The following is a 13,731-nucleotide window of genomic DNA, read 5'->3' on the forward strand; positions in this document are numbered from 1 at the left end:
GCAGAGAGGAAATGAACAATTTATTCTACCTTGAATAGCTATACTCATTAAGATTCTGAACCCCACAACTAACATTTTTCAGATCATTCTCTCCACCAAGCTGAGAAAGAGCTTCCGATGGAGCTTATACTGAACTTTTTTCCCACTACTGCAACAAGAGGGCAGTGGTGGGGGAGGGATATTGGTAAATGGCCACTCTTGCCACCATGGTGCCAGGCACTGTCCTTTAGTGACAGCAACAGAACGATGTGACTTAAAAGCTAGAAGAAGAACATGTAATTCCTCTGCTCAATAAAGGTACGTACTGCACAACCAGTGTAGTTGCAGGTACTGTCTAATCCACAGAATGATTGAGTTGTAGAAAACAACACATATACATGTGTTAGCAAGTTGATTTATTTGGGACTTACAGTGAATTTCTCCCATACAAATAAAGATAGGGCAATCTATGGAAACTTACTTAATTTGTAATAATATTAGCTAGCAATAGTTAACACATTAATCTCTCACTCTGCAAGGTACAACTATTATTCTTATTAGCTATTGTTATCACCCCAATTTTACAGAGATGAGACTGGGGTGCAAGAGGTTAGGCAACTTAAGTTTGCAGAGCTGGTAAGAGGTGGAGCCAGGATTTCAATCTGATAGGCTCCTTGCTATTCTGCTCTACTTACTGCTGGCATAATGAGGGTGAACAGGACAGCTAACACTGCCTGAAAATGCCCTTGAACCTTGGTTTCCCACAGGAGTCTGGCTGCATCAGAAGAAGGAAGCATGGAGTGCAGCAGGTTTTCTTTCCTGTCCTGTGGGTACAGTAAGCATTCAACAAAAATCTGAAAAAGTCTCCTCCCTTTCTGGCCCACTTCCTCTCTCCGATACAACCTCTGGCCTCAGGGGACCTGGATGACTTCCATGAGAGCCTTGCCTAAGCAGCTCAGCCATCCCAGTCACCACGCTCTCTGCCTCACCACCACATCCTACCCATTTTAAAAGGCTTATTCCTAATAATTCATTCACTCAGCTAATATTTATTATTTGATATACCTACTACATGCAGTGTTAATTCCTGGGAATGCACAGGAAAAAGAAAACCTTGTTTGTACCCTCATTAAGCAAGAAAACAAAGATACACATAAGACTAACCATCTACATGCTGTTTAATAAGAGAAACAAAGAGTATTGATCACTTAAAACATGGTTGACTTATATAGAATATGGGGCTGGCCGGTTAGCTCAGTTGGTTAGAGCACAGCCTTATAACACCAAGGTCATGGGTTTGGATCCTCATACCAGCCAGCCACCAAAAAAAAAAAGTACACCATATTATAGAACATAATGTACCCATTGAAACTATTACACAGACTATACAGAAAAACTTGCTACCATGGGAAGATGTCCACACTGCATTAACTGAAAATAGTCAATAACACAATAGTGTAGAATATGATAACATTTGGCATAAACAGCAATAACAACAACAAAAAAACTAGAAGGATATAACAACATGTTAACAGTAGCTACAGAAGTGTAGGATTATGAGTGACTATGCTTTTCTGTATTTTCTGAACTCTTTGAGACAAGCACATACCTTATCATTAGAAAAATATTACCCCAAGTTTTTATTTTGGAAGAAAACAAACATTCCTTTTCTACCTCGTAGGCGGTAAGCACTCAAATATTTGTTAAATGAATCAGCCCATGAGTAAATGAAACTTACTTCAGCTATGTGACTGGCAGAAAACAGCCAGAGAGAACTATCACTGTAATTGAGGCATTAAAAAAAAAACCCTGAAAATTCATACTGTACTTTACACTTAAAAATGATTAAGATGGTAAATTTCATGTTATGTTTCTTACCACACACAAAAAAGATAATTCCTTAACCTTTGTAATATTTCTTAGAGTTTAACTGATGTCAATAAATCTCTATTTGCTAGAATCTGAAGCAATAAAAATGAAATCAAAAAAATTAAACCACTAGCTAAAAGTTCAAGAAGGTGAACAGGAAGCTATAGAAGTGCCTAGCCCAGAAATGAGCGCTTGTATTTCCTTCATCTCAGTTTCTTAAATTTTCTTCTTTTGAGTTCAGAGAATCCCTTAAAGCTCCTAGGCCGTCACCATCATTCCCCTAACTGTGGCGGCAGAATCCTGGGAGCTGTCGAGAGTTTCTGGCAAGTGTTTTTTCACACAGGTTTCAACATACTAGATACATGCTAGTTTCCACCTTCAACAGCACTTCTGTGAAAAGCAGTTGGGGATCAACTGAGCAGTCCTGGCCATTAGGACCAAGTCTGAAATGGGCACAAGCAGGCTGCCAGCAAGAAGCCAGCAACCAGCTTTTGGTTACAATGGGGCCCTGGTCAAACTGTTCACTTTTCTACAGTCTCTTTCTCATGAGGTTAGGGTTACTTTCAGTAACAAAAAATGTTTATAGAGTTATCTGTCTTCAAACAGCAGTTGGATTCTTTAAATCATTCCATCACACCACCCTCTCTAATTTATACACCTTATAAAAAAATACCACACTTGATACCTTTTAGGTTGGTGGAGAGAATCTATAAGGTTTAAGGTTAAAAGTAAACTAACTCCATCTTCTTTCTGACAGTTCGACAGAACACAAACATTTCCAGAAGGCAGACCATTCTCATTTTTTGTGCGTGGCTGGCCGGTCCAGGGATCCAAACCCTTCACCTTGCTGCTACAAGGCGACGCTCTAACCAACTGAGCTGACCAGCCAGCCTTGGGAGGCAGATCATTTAGAATAGCGTTTCTCAAACTCAGCACTATTGACATTGGAAGCTAAAAATTCTTTGTTATGGGAGGCTGTCCTCTACACTCTAGGATGTTTAGCAATGTCCCTGTCCTCTATCCACTAGATGCCAGGAGCAACCCTCCCTCTCCCCTGCAAGTTGTGACAATCAGAAATGTCTCCAAACAATTGCTACACAGTTGAGAACCACTGACTTAGGAGTTAAGAGCAAGAGCTATGGAGTCCGAGTGTCTGGGTTCAGATACTACAGTCTGAACCCAGGTCAGCATCCTAGCAACTTGGGAAAAAGATGTTTATTTATATAAAAACACTTCAAATGTGCTTCAAACCTAAAGCCACATTCATACCTTTATTTCCACTAAGGAAAAAACAGTGCTGCAGGAACATTCGTTTGAAACCACTGAAGCAACAGGAACCTGCAGCACAAGAGGGCTGGAAAAGGTGAGTTAAGTAAGTTCTAGAAGAAAAAATTGCAAGAACATGACATCTTGAAATTCAAAATAGGAAGAGTAAAAGATTGGGGGGAGTAGTATTCATTGCGGTTAAAGCCTTTTTAAAAATTCACTTTAAATATTCTCATCAAAAAAGGAATGAGGGTAGAAATCCTACTTGTTCTACTTTATAAATAATAGCTTATCAGCTGGCAGCTAATGAAACACTAAACCCAAAATGTGCCTCATTGTGTCATGGAGATTATGCTGCAACGGAGAAATCTGCCAAATCCTTTTCCGAGAGGTGCTTTGTGCCAATCCAATCCCCAAACTCTGCCAAACCACAGACTGCTTTTACAGGCTGGTGATGGGGCCACAGAGCCAACTAGATGCAAGTATACTCTGGGACAGGGAACAGAAATAAGCCTGGAGGATCTCAAGCTCAAGTGGGCCAGCAGTTTCAAGGGTTTACCAGGGAGTGAGTGCACTCCCTTACCCACCCAACGAAATCTATGCACAACTACAATGTACAAGATGAGGATGCACTATAATACTACAAATATAGTTATACATTCATACCAAAAATATTTACTAAATGCTTACTAGTGAGCAGGCACTGTTCTAGGAGCTAGTAGTATCATTACTGCCCTCATGAAACTCATATTCTAGTGGATTTTTATCAAACTCAGCATCCAGAAAATTCAAACTATAGCATGTTCCAGAACCTCCACTGAAAGCCTCTGATCTAGTCCAGTCCTCTCATTTTCCTGATGTGAAAACTGAGGCACAGAAAGGTTACGTGATTTGTCTCAAGGACAAATCTTGTGATGGGCATCAACAGACCAGCAAAAAACACACTGGTGCAAACCACTCGGCAGTCTGGAAGAGGGCCTCTGTGTTCAATGCTTCTGCACCTACAGTGCAATATAGTAACAGACACTCAAAATAACTAAACGAAGTCATCACAAATAGGTTTAACCGACACTCTGCCGATCCTGGTAAGGAGGCAGTAACTGGCTAAGTGTCCAGTACATTTTGAACAGTCTCCATCACAACACAGTTAAAATGAAAAGTTGGCACACAATGCGCTAACCCTAGAGTGGCCACAAAGTGGCTGTGCCATGGTAAATGCCTACCTCTGACATGCCTCCCCCCATCCCTCCCCACTTCTGAGAAGCAGGCAGCAGGTGGTCCCCACATCCAATCCCCATTCAAGGTCAACTGCTGGCCACTCTCCCCCCACACACACAGCACAGAAAGGGGTCACTACTCAAAGTAGCATGTCTGACCCACTGCTTGGTGACAAGATGTTTCTCTTGCAGGAAGGTTAGTCTAGCAGCAACAGCTCTGTGCAAGGAAAAGCTTGCACGCACTTCACCTGCCTTAGATTTTCCATGATAGTCAGGATTTTATGTAATCCTATTCATCACGATTCACAAAGTGCCCAATAAAAGAAGACATTTCAAATCTTTCAAATGTTTTTCACATAAATAAATACATCAATTGGCAAAAAATGTCAGACCAGAGGCGTCTAATTTAGAAAAACCACTGCTGTGTCTGGGTGGTGCCAGAGCTCAGAGACAGGAGCAGGAGCAGGGGAGGCACCGGCCCTCCTATGGGGTCACTGTCACTCCTTGTTCTGGATGAAAGCCTGGTGGTAACATGAAAGGTCCTAGTTTAACAGCTTTTTCTCAGAGCTGGAGTAACAGCTGCACTGTTTCCCTGCAGCTGAGAAAACACTTCCTTGCTGTTAATTTTACCATTCATCAGTCCCTCAAAACTTCAGGCAGCCTTCTTTCCAGCCCTCCTCTCCCCTCATCCTTGACATTCATCTCCTTCTCCCATGGCTTGAAGAGGAAGGTATGAATAGGTGTGTGCCTTTCCCCCAAGCAAACTCCCACAGTTCACTGCCCTTTCAACTGAGGCACTGCCCAGACACCCAGTGGGTCTCATCAGCACCCCTCTGCCCACTTCTGAGGAATGAGCTCCTCATTCCAAGGCCAGCTGGTGCAGAACCCTAGACAGCCTTTGTAAGGAGGTTGCATTCAGGTACGGGCTTCCTAGATGGCACCAACTGGCAGAGAACTATCAGACACGTGCAATTCCCCCCGAACCCCCCAGCTTGAGAAGCTTCCTGTTGCAAAAGTTCATAAATCATATTTCTTCTATCAACACACCAACAGAAATGAAAATAATAACCTCATAGGCCAGCCCATCACCTCAACCTTCACCTTCGTGTTTTTTATTCATCAGGGCATTGGCTACACAAGCAAGGGTGGGAATCCAAAGGCAGATTTCCTCTGTGGCATTCTTTTTAAAGAAACAAGTCACCTGCTCATTTTGAGGGTGGTGTTCTCTATATTTTTTTAAATTACAAAGGTAGAACTCTTCTCACAACCTTAGATCAAGAAGATCAACACCCCAGCATCAAAATCAAACACAATGGACCTCAAAGCCAGGCTGACACACATACTAAATGAACTGTTATTGGGCTGCAAGGTAAACCGGTCCAAGGGGTAGGCGGCTCAGGAAATGGACCTTAATTACTACTATTTGTTCAGTCAAACCTAGTATTTCTTGAGTCAGCTGGGTGGAGTGGATGCTGGACTGAGCAAAGAGGGCTCCTCTGAAGATTCTAGACCTGTCTCACCCCTCCCTCCATCCCCCAGGGAAATCCAAGGCCTTGGTGTTTATGGAGCCCAAGTTGGAAGCCAGGCTGGGGCCAGGGCAGGGCTGACAGATGATGTCACTGAGGTGGAAGCCACTGTCCTCCATGGAGACAAAGAATCAGACAGCACCGGAAACTGGGGGATATAGGGGGGATGAGGACAATAAAGTCAGAAGTAACTAAAAAAAAACTGGAATCCTGATTTGGTGGTGGTAGGAGGGGCAGGTCTGGGAAAATTGAAGAGCCTGCTGGGGTGAGAAGAGCATAAGTTTGGTAGGAGTGTAGGAAGGACTGGAATTGAGCAGCCTGGATGAGGGATTGAGCTAGGAAGTAGAGGAAGGCCCCCAAACAGATCAGCTCAGAGCAGAGTGAAGGAGAGAGCACTTGGTAAATTCTAAATTAACTTTGCTCCAGGTACTCCAAGTGGGGGTTCATGGGCCAGCAGGATAGGGTCCCACTCCAGAATTACTGAATCAGAACTAGAATCTGCATTGTAATAAGCTCCCCAAGTGGTCACCAGAAACCAGCCCAATAGCCAACACAGGTTTGTGTTCAAACTGCACCTTTAAACAGTCCTGTGTTTAAATGATGACTCTTGCCACACACCTAACAGCCAGTTTCCCTAGTTCTTCACTCAGAAGGACTCTTCAGTGATGGCAAATAATGAAAGCAAGTTTCCAGTGAGATCAAATACTACTTCAGTGTTACAAGAGGGCTGGCCTGTTAGCTCAGTTGATTAATAACTAAGAGCTGGTTCTGATAACACCGAGGTCCAGAATTTGATCCCTTCACCAGCCAGCCACCCAAGAAAAAGATAAGTATTACAAGACAAGGGAATTATGACAGACTAGTATGTAGTCCCTGAAGAAGATGTCTTTTACATGGAAAAATACTAATGGACACATGCTTGGAGAAAGATAAATAACATATTAACATAGATAGATAGATAATTAAGATAAATAACATATTAATTAAGATAACTAAACATATTAACCAGGGTTATGGGATCTTAGATAACCTTCTTTTTCCTTATCCTGTCCTGGTTTTTTGGAGACTTTCAACATTAAGCATAAATTTCACGTTTTTTTTTTTTAATTAAGAGAAAATTATACAAAAGCTTAATGGGTGAAGAATCAAAGAGTAGAAATCTTCTTACCCAGAAAAAAGTAAAAAGCCTATTTAATTTGCTATCCTGCATGTATGATATGACCTGCTGTCTATTTTAATTATAAGACACAATCTATTAAAGAGCAAGACAACCTTGGCAAAATTAATGAATTTCAGAAGAAAAGAAATACCATAAGTGTCACCAGTACTCTCCACAATTAAACTATAAAGAAATGTCAAGGTGTTAATTTTTTCCTTTTAAGCTGTGTTTGCTTACAGGAAATGAAAGACAGCTGCCAATAACTGCTCTATATCTGCTATAAAAAGGGCAAACACGGTGTTTGCTTATAGGAAATGAAGGTCGATGCCCATCCCAACTGTAAAGAGAGAGAGGAAACACGGTCACCAAAGCAACCATTAGTCGGGGAAGCTGTGTTTGCCTATAGGAAACAAAGACCGGTATGCAAGGGACACCTGTCACCAAGGCAACCAGCAGTGCCAGCACAAGTAGAGATGGACAGCACATGCCCCAAGTGGTCACATCTGTACCAGAGACACTTTCTCAATTCAGCTTTAGAACCCCAAGCCTAACCCCACTGCGGGGAGAGTGTGGCTTGCCAGAGCACAGGCTGGTGCCTCTCCGTTCCTGATCGTAGAATAAAGCCTCTGCACCGCGGAACCAAACTCGGTTTCATTCCATTGATGTAAGCGACATGGGGAATCAGTAACAAAAGGAGTTTCAAAAATAGCTTTAATTAAAATGGTGCCAACTTTACTCTCTGGTGTAAGCCCTTCTAGGACATTGCTCTGACGTGGGGTACATCCCATTGTGCTCTATGGTCTTAAGCCTGCTTACCCTGCCTTGACTGATCTTCCCCATGGAAACCATGATAAAGTCACATGGCCTGTGTGTTCCCCTGGTTCCTTCTACCTAACTGGCCCTGGTGCTTCCTTGTGGCCTGGTGTGGTGTGGGGTGCCCCCTCCTCTTAGGAATTGTAAGTGACAAACTATCTTTTCAATGCAGTCATCTGCTGATCTGCTGGCCTTACCATACCTAAACAATAAAACCTACATTTTAAAATACACATACATATACAATGAATGGCTTCATTTTCTCAATTTTCAATTTTAATCCCATAAATTTTCCTTAAGCCCTTAAGGAAAATTTACTATCCGTATTATATATATGGGAGCATATATAATAATCCCATATATAATAAACCTACTCCCAATTATATATGGGCAGATGGCAAACAGAAAGAACATGTCACAAATATTAATGAAAAATTAGGAATTAGAAGATGATATTTAGCTTGCTTTTTCATATACAAATATGGTTGAGATTTTATAGAACATATATAATCATATTCCACTATAAAATCATATCTAGTTCTTATCACTAACTTTCTCATGGCACATACTCAGGCACATCATGCTTTACAAAGCCTATCCCACCCTGAGAACAAGATTGACAGTCAATGTTCTAATTAAATTAAAATAAAACACAATTTTACAGACCGAATTCCTGGTACCCTTAGGCATCCAGAATGATTTGAAAAGAAGCATTGAGGGAAGGGGGGTAGCTGTCACCACGGCCAGAAACAGAGGGAAACCCAAAGGTTTAACCTTTGAGGATACAACTTCCCAGTCACCAACTAGAAAATGAGAAGAGCTTATGGGCAGGCATTTTAGCCAATGTCCAGTCTTTCCAAAGAAGCTAAAGGAGAAATTGGGGACAAGTCAAGAAAACAGGGTAAACCAAGCAGCAGAAACAACAGTAATGGAAGCAATAGCTACTGCCAAGTGTGTACAAACACACAACTTACAGAGCACCTATAATGTACAATGTGTATTTTACTAGATTCTTCATATATATCACAGATTTTGATGTGTATCACAACCCTATGTTGTTATCATCAGCCTCTATTATAGATGAGAAGGGTGATCAAATCACAAAGACACTCCTAGTGGAAGTGGAAGAACGGGATATCTGCCTCAGTCAGGTGACTCCCTAAGTCCATTTCTTTCCACTACCTTATGATGTTTAATTACTGGTTAACACTTTGATCATGGCTTTACAAACATCCTCTCGTTGTCCTTATAAACACCCTACATAATAGGCAGGCAGAGTAGCATTATGGTCACTGTAGAGATTCATGAGAGGCCTGGATCATGCATTACTTTCAGAATTCATTCTCGTTCTTTCTAAGACAGCACCCTATACAAGGACGAGTAAGGGCAGCAAAACCTAGATGGTGCTGACAGAAGGGAGGACACGGTAAGACTAGAAAAGACAAAGTCAGCAGCTTTGCTACCTCAATTCTGCCTTGAAAGTGCAGGGTCATTCCACATGCACGTGTAACATGCATTTACACGTGCACACGTGTGTGTACCCAAGGGCAACAAACAAAGCCCCAGAGCCCCGGCCCTACCTCAAAGTGTCACTCTTTTGCAGCAAGTTCAATAACTTAAGAAGGCAGAGAATTATAGGCTGTGCTTCCATCAAAACACCAAAATTAAAGATAGGAATGTCTTAGGTAACTAAGGAGTTCCTCCTACCCAGCACTCATTGTAAATAATACGTAAACACCATTCTTAGACACTTCCTCTGTTATCAAGGCTGTATACTAAAGTGCTTTCAAGAAATTATTTCATTTAATTTTCAAAAGAACTCTATGATATAAGTATCACAATCTCCATTTTACGATGAGAAAATATCAGTTTCGGAAAGATTAAATAACTTTCCAGAAGCCACCTTGAGAAAGACCAAAATCCTGGACTTTTTTATTCCAAAGCCCATCAGGATTCCAAAAACAGTTTTACTTCACCAGATCCCCAGGATATCTGGAGTAGACTGTTTTGACCCTTCCTCTACTTACCCTATTTAGAAACAAAATCAAAAGCAGTTCCAAAGCAGGAATGTACATGACATAAGGCCTGAGGCAGTCAGAAGAGCCCACAGGATGCTGCATCTCCCGCCAAGAGTGCTAGTGCCAACCTCCAGATGTGCCATTCGGATGCTTTCTGTAAGAACACAGCCACAGCCTGAAGTATCCCATTATCATTCTGAAAAGCATTCTCCATTCTCATAATTTCTGGCAGTGATACCAACAACAACTTTTTAAATAACAGAAAACTGCATTGTGCATTTTCCAGGTGCTAGATAAGGTCCTCAGTTCTTGCCAAGGATTCACTTCATCCTCACAACAACCCAACAAGGTAAATACTCTTAATGCCATTTTTTCATAAACAAGAAAGATGTATGAAATGGTGTGTGGCGGGGGCCGGTGTATATGTACTCCTTTTAAAGTCAGAAAAAAATTTATAGCATACACTGACTTTGAAAAAGTGAGGGAGACACAGAATAAGAAGTAGACAAAAGATACAGGAAGAGAAGAAAGAAAAAGGAAAAAGAATGCCAACTCCATTTTTTCACAAATGAGACAACTGAGGAGGCCAGGTGTGAGGTAACTCTTAGGTCCTGAGATATATGCACTCAGTCAGCCAGGTCCCTAAACTCTTTCCTGCTCTGCTGAGCAGCCATGAAAAGAGATGCTGACATCCACTCATGATAAAATCTTGTTCTACAGAGTGACGATGTTTTAAAAGTTTCTAGGAATTATTTGGGACTTTAGTTAAAAACATAGACACAGCATAAAATAGAGTGCAAACTGAGTTTGGCACTTGTGGCAAGCATAAAATTTGAACCACAATCCAAATCTCCTTTTGTCATTGCTTTCTTTTTTCAACTGTTATATTAAAAAAAATTTGGGCCGAGCCCGTGGTGCACTCGGTAGCGTGCTGAGCTAGGAGCACGGCGACGCTCCCGCCACGGGTTCGGATCCTATATAGGAATGACTGGTGCACTCACTGGCTGAGTGCCGGTCACGAAAAAAAATAAAAATAAAAAAATAAAAAATAAAAAATAAAATTTTTTAAGTTGCCTACATTCTCATTCACTATGATTCTGCAGAAAATGTCCATTTCTAAAATGTCCCACGATTCACATTTTTTCCATTGATAACATTAGAATACATCCCACTCTTTCTAAGATAAATAATATCATCCCAAAACTTCCAGGTTAACTACAAAGCTGGCCAGTTAGCTCAGCAGGTTAGAACATGATGTCAATAACACCAAGATCCTGGGTTCGATTCCTATACTGGCCAGCGAAGGTTAAAAAAAAAGGTAACTTTAACAAGATACAAGAGCAAAAAAAAAAAAAAAAAAAAGACAGAAAACAAAAATAATACTTAGGCTTAAAGCAAATTTAGTGATAAGTTCAGAAGATTCTCTTCCCTCAAATATTTTACGTACTTATAAACAAATTTATTTGCTGATTTAACCTATCAACATCATCTCTGTGGAGACTGCATAAACAAAATAGTTTTGTCATCAATGTTTAGTTATCAAAAAACTGTAAAACTGATCAATATCAACCAACAAAAATTTGAATTCACCTACATGAAACACTCATAGTTTAAGTCAACACTAGGAAAGGGTAAAAGTAAACAAAAACAGAAGCTTGCTCCCTAACTCAGGAAGGAATCTCTAGGCCAGAGAGGCAGCACAAGACCAAAGACGTGTTCACCCGCATCAAGTTGTGATGATGAACATTTGTCAGGGTTGCATGAACTCAGCCATGTGAAGTGCTTAGCACAAGCACCTAGCACATAATAAGAGTTCAACATTAGCTTGTCTTAAATGCTCATTTCATTCAGAACAAGGCTACTTAATTGCTCTGCGCCTCTGTCACCTCATGTACAAAATAAAGATAATAGTAGTCCCCACATCATAGGATTATTAGGATTGAAAATGTTTTCAAAGCACTTAGAACAACTACATTAGCTATCAATATTATTCTTAGTGCCCTCAAAAAGGAAGCTCAGCAATTTATGGGGCTGGGATCTGAACCTAGTCACTCCAAAGCAGGAGCATCTCATTTCCTCAAACTCACCCTGTAGCTGACCCTTAGGGAGACTTACCTGGTTGCCAGCTCTCTTCCCACCGCTCAAGGAAATTCCCAGGGGACAAGAAAGCCAAGGATAGACTTCCTCTTGGCAGTTCAATCGGCTCCAGGAACCTGCAGCTTTAGCTCCTCAGTCCTATCACCCCATCCTCACATCTGACCAAAAAGCTATTCCTCTTTGTATTTCTGTTTGTCAACTATTAGTTTATCCTTTTCCAAAAAGGCTTGGGGGAAGTTTTATGACCTTTAAAACAAATAACAATAACAACCCCCACCACTCTCCTTGACGCAGCACTACCTTCCAACTGCTATGACAGACTATGACAATTTCTCCCAACCTGTGAGGTAGTTATAATATCATTCATTATCTCCACTGTTGCAATGGGAAATCCGGGTCCAAGGTCACAGCTCATTAGGAATGAGGACAGGGCCTAAACCCAGGTGTAATTTCAAAGTCAGTATTCTTAACTGCCTCAGCAAACTGAATGTGGAAAAGAGCAAAAGGGGGGCTGGCCAGTTGCTCACTTGATGTAGAGTGCAGTAACACCAAGGTCAAAGGTTTGGGTCCCAGTGCTAGCCAGTTACCACCAAAACAAAAACAAAAATTAAAAAGAGGGGGAAAAAAAGAGGAAAAGGGAATAGCACTTTTTAAAATTTTATAATATAGAAATGTATTATGATGAACTCTTGAAAACAAAAATGTTCTTAACTATCTGATTTAGAAAATTTCAAAACTGTCCTAAGAGAACAGATGCAGAAAGGAAATAAAGGAAAAAAACTTAAAACAGAATGAGAAACAAGTTTTGAGCTTGATTTCAATCTCTCATAACAAAGTCTGTCAGCAAAAATGAATGATAGTTACATATTTAACAAGTTACATAATGTATATATAAAGATTATTATACCCCGAAAGAATTATGTAAAGTTAATGTTTGATTAAAAAATTTACATCAGTGGTGCTCTGCAGACTGCATAATAGTCTTTCTTTTTTGATTATTTAAAAAAAAAAAAAAAAACCAACAAAATTTGCAAACCTTTATCTAGACCGACCAAGAAAAAAAAAGACAAAAATTACTAAAATCAGAAATATGACTTCCAGAAAATCAAGATGGCAGAATAGACAGCCCCCAGCATGACTCTCTCCCACAATTGACTAATTTCAACTATTAAAAAGCAACAACTGCCAAGCTGGGGTCACTAGAGCTCAGGAGAAGAGGAGAGACCTACAGAGTTCATGAAGATGAGAGAAAAAAGGACAGTTTCAAGGGCTGGCCACTTCCAGGCTGGAGCTGCTGAGTGCACAGAGCAAGAGCTGGCAAAAGCCGCAGCTGTGCCCTTCGGAAGAAGTTGCTTGGAGACTGCACGGGAGAGGAGGGCCTTGGTGGCCCCCAGCCCAGCAAGACCGCTGACAGGGTTCCTATGGATCCACATAGGAGCGAGAGGCCACAAACAACAGAAAAAAGGAGCCACTCAGAGGCTGGTGAGTCATTACAAGGGAATGGCCCATGGCCTGCCCCATAGGAAGTGTTTGGAGTGTAGGCAGTGGGGGAGATGAAGGGGAACTCTGGGGCACAGCACGGACAGCTGATCTGCCCTCCACTCAGCACAGGACCATTCAGTGGAGACTGGTCAGGAATACAGAACTGCAGGGGTACGGTTTGCTGAAAAGACTCAGGCCCAAACTAGAGTTGCCACACAACCCAGGTGTACTTGACCTCACAAGACCCGGAGTGATTACAAGGTCAACAATTAAAACCTGAGCTGCACAAAAAGCCTTCCCCAGGG

At 41.3% G+C, this 13,731-nt stretch overlaps 1 protein-coding gene across 1 annotated transcript in view; it reads right to left on the minus strand.

Annotated features, from left to right (window-relative positions):
• SERINC5 (serine incorporator 5) overlaps positions 1–13,731 on the minus strand; it is an 89,862-nt gene that overhangs the window by 49,918 nt on the left and 26,213 nt on the right. The gene's annotated exons all lie outside the window — the stretch shown is intronic.

This window comes from Cynocephalus volans, chromosome 2 (genome assembly GCF_027409185.1).
Source record: "Cynocephalus volans isolate mCynVol1 chromosome 2, mCynVol1.pri, whole genome shotgun sequence".
NCBI lineage: Eukaryota > Metazoa > Chordata > Mammalia > Dermoptera > Cynocephalidae > Cynocephalus > Cynocephalus volans.